Here is a 3,487-nt window from a genome sequence, read left to right on the forward strand (position 1 = left end):
GCTCTGTTGGCCTTTGGTTACTGGACAGGGAAGAAGGGGCAGCTACAATGAAGAAAAATGGTTAGTGAATACCAGGGCATTTCCTCTGTTATTAAATAAACTCTTACGTTGCCCTGGTGTCCTCAGACTCAGGTTCAAGTGATTCCCCCGCACCGGCCTCCTGAGTGCCTGGAGTACAGGTGAGAGCTGCCCCCAGCCTTTAAGGCCTGTGTTTCCTCTGCCTTGCTGGTGCTTTTAGCCTAGCACAGGCCTTCTCCCTTTCCTGGGCTTGTTTGTTGTGACAGCCCTGTAACTTGCCACTTGCCTGTGATACCCTTCTGTAGCCCACCTTCCTTGCCTTCCCCTGGGTAATTTTTCAGAACACTAATCCATGTCATTCCCCTGCTTAGAACCTTTTCTACTACCTTCAAGATTACGTTACTCCCTGGAAACATGCTTGGGCCTTTGGCTGACCAGGCATCTCCTAATTGCTTACAAGTGTCACCCCATTTAGTTCTTCCTTAGTCTCCTAACAGCCCTGAGAAAGGTACTGTTGTAACCTCTGTTCTGCAGAATACTTGCGGGTTTTGTGTATGTGTATACTGTGTGTGTGAGGTGCTTATGGAGGCAGAAGAGAACGTCAGATCTCCAGAAGCTGGAGTTACAGGCAGCTGTGAGCCTCTGGGAACTGAACTTCGGGGCAGCAAGCGCTCTTAACCTCAGAGCTCTAGCCCTAATGGTGTGCCTCCCCGCCCCCTTCAAGACAAAGTTTCACCATATCACCCTGGCTGGTCTGAAGCTGTGTAGTCCAGTCTGGCCTGGAACTTACCTCTGCTTTCCACGTGCTGTGTTGATAAAGGTATCTGAATACACATAAACACTGGATTCTAACCACCAGGATCTAATTGCAAACTCCTGCCCCTCCTACCATGTTACCTGTACATTCTGAGGCGACTCACTGAAACAGGTGGTTCTAGCCTGGGGCACAGCAGATCTTTATACATGGGCACAGAAACTTTTCAAGGAATCACTTTCTGTACCTTTATGCTCTGAAAAATGATTTCCAAAAAAAATTTTAAAAGTTGTAGAATTACCATGCGAACCAGCAATTCTGCCTTTCCAGGGACTAGAAGGAAAAGATTTAAAAGTAAAATATTGAGTGCATATTTGGATACCCATACTGAAAGCATGTCATAGTAGCCTGAAAATCATTTTACCACATCGATGAGTAGATAGATGGATTACAAAAGAGTAGGGCAAGTGAGATTGCTCGAGTAAAGCTACTGAATTCTATCTCCTGACTCCACAGGATGGAGGGCTCGCTGACCTCATGACCACAGCCCCTTCTTAGTGGAGTCTTCTGCCTGGCTCTAGGTGACCACACATACAGATCTGTGCTGAGCAAGGATGCTGGGGGGACTGCTGCTCGTCCAGAGCATTCAAATCAGCTAGTTCCCAACTGGGAGGGAAGGGGTCTGATGATGTCTTTGCTCCAAGCTTCTGAACTCATGAAAACAGAGACCCACACACTACACATAATTACAAACAAGACACACACACACTACACATAATTTAAAAATAAACTTACAAGCAATCTATTTGGTGTATTTCAAAAGGGACAATGTTGCTTCAGTTGTCACGGAAGAAGTTAGAAATTCCCTGCCAACCCCAGAAGCAGCAAATGCAAACATTTCCTTCAGAGTCACCAGCACACATAGGGCACACCCTGGAAAACAGACGCCTTCTGATCACTTCATGAAGGCATTTCTACAAGCCTTCCTCAGAGCACCAGGTGGACAGACAGCACGGCACATCCGGTAAGTGATACAGGAGTTGGAATGTAGCCTCCTCCCCCACAGCTGGTTAGTGGTCCATGAGTTAAAAGTAAATAAGTAAACAACAAACTCCCCGCCCCTTCAGAAATGTAGTGGCTGGGGGAATTCTAAATTATCCCAAATTCTTCTCCAAGTGAAACCGGGGAGCAGTTTTAACAGCTGGAGTTAATCTACTGCCCCATGGCCACAGCCATACCCCACTTTTAAGCAAACAAATGAAAGTATTTTTCTTTCAGGAAAGCAAAATCTTAGTACTATCAACTTTTTTTTTTTTTTTTTTTTTTTTTTTGGAAAACATAGTTACTCAAAATTGTCCAGGGGTCGGACAGCAAAGGGAGGCTGCATACCCAGGCCCTGTTCTCACCATTGAGTGGCTCAGGGCGTTCATACTTTCAGGAATGAATTTTCATTGTTAACCTTGCCTTTGAGCTAAACAGTGCTTCCAGTATGTCAACACCAGCTATGCAGAAAGGGCTCTGGAGAGACATTCACAGAGGTACACACCTGCAGCTCTTTGCTTCTAAAGGAGGCTTCGTGGCAACAACTAGGGTTTGTCAATCAAAGACGTGTTCTATGTCAGGCCAGAGAAGACCACCTCCTGACAGACTTCAGACTACCTGCCACCTCAGCAGCAGTTGCTTATTCTTGGCTAGTTGGTGAGGAGGTTGTCTCTCAATCATTTTGAGTCCCCACAAGCAAATCTTTGGACAGTAATGAGTTTGCTCAGGTAACTACTTTTTCTTGTGCCTTAAATGACGGTATTAAGACCACTGACCTGAACAGACTAGCAGTACATCTATCTGTAGTTACATTGGTGGTCATAATCTGCCCTGAAGCATCAAAGCATCCCAGAGTACAAAGCTCTCCATCAGTCATAACTGCAGCTGCACGGTTGTTGAAAAAAGTTGGTACATGTTCCAATGGAAATGTGTCGCCCAAATTTCAGTAAGGTTCTCTACAGTGTAGAAATAATAGTTCTTTGTTCATTTCTTTTGTTTTGGTTTGGTTTGTTTGATTTGAAATAGGATCTTACTGTGTAGCCTAGGCTGGCCCTGACCTCAAGACAATCATTTAATATTGACTTCTGCTTCTAAGCCAGGCCACTGACAACTCTGTACATGATATCCTCAGCTACTAGATAGGGCATGGGTCTCTGGCAATCTTTTCATGGTTTTATGTTGGAATATTGAATCCAGTGCCTCAAGCATGCCAAACATGAGTCCTATTGTTGAGTCACACCTTCAAATAAACATGCAGTTATTATGTGAGCATATAAGTGTTAAGTTTACAACCATATAGATTTTATGGAGCATAGATACACATAGATAATCTTGTGAAAGAACATTCATGATGCAAAGAAGCTGAAATGAAATATCAACAAGTAAATGGAGAAACTGTGTTCTATTCATTGAGAGGGCAGACACTGCTGACATGCGAAACATGAATGGATCTTAAAAACATGCAGAGTAGGAAGGCAAACTCAAGCCAGCACACTCATGGGGGACTGTAGGGCACTTGGAATTCTCCACACTGAGAAGCAGATCACTGGTTACCTGGCACTGGGGAGGGCTGAGTAAGGAGTGACTGAAAAGGCCATGGGAGAGAATTGTGTGGGGGCAGAAATGTTGTCTGTGGAGCTAGGAATGGGGGTGCACACCTCGGGCAGAGGCAGG

This window comes from Micromys minutus (genome assembly GCF_963924665.1).
Source record: "Micromys minutus genome assembly, chromosome: 9".
Taxonomy (NCBI): domain Eukaryota; kingdom Metazoa; phylum Chordata; class Mammalia; order Rodentia; family Muridae; genus Micromys; species Micromys minutus.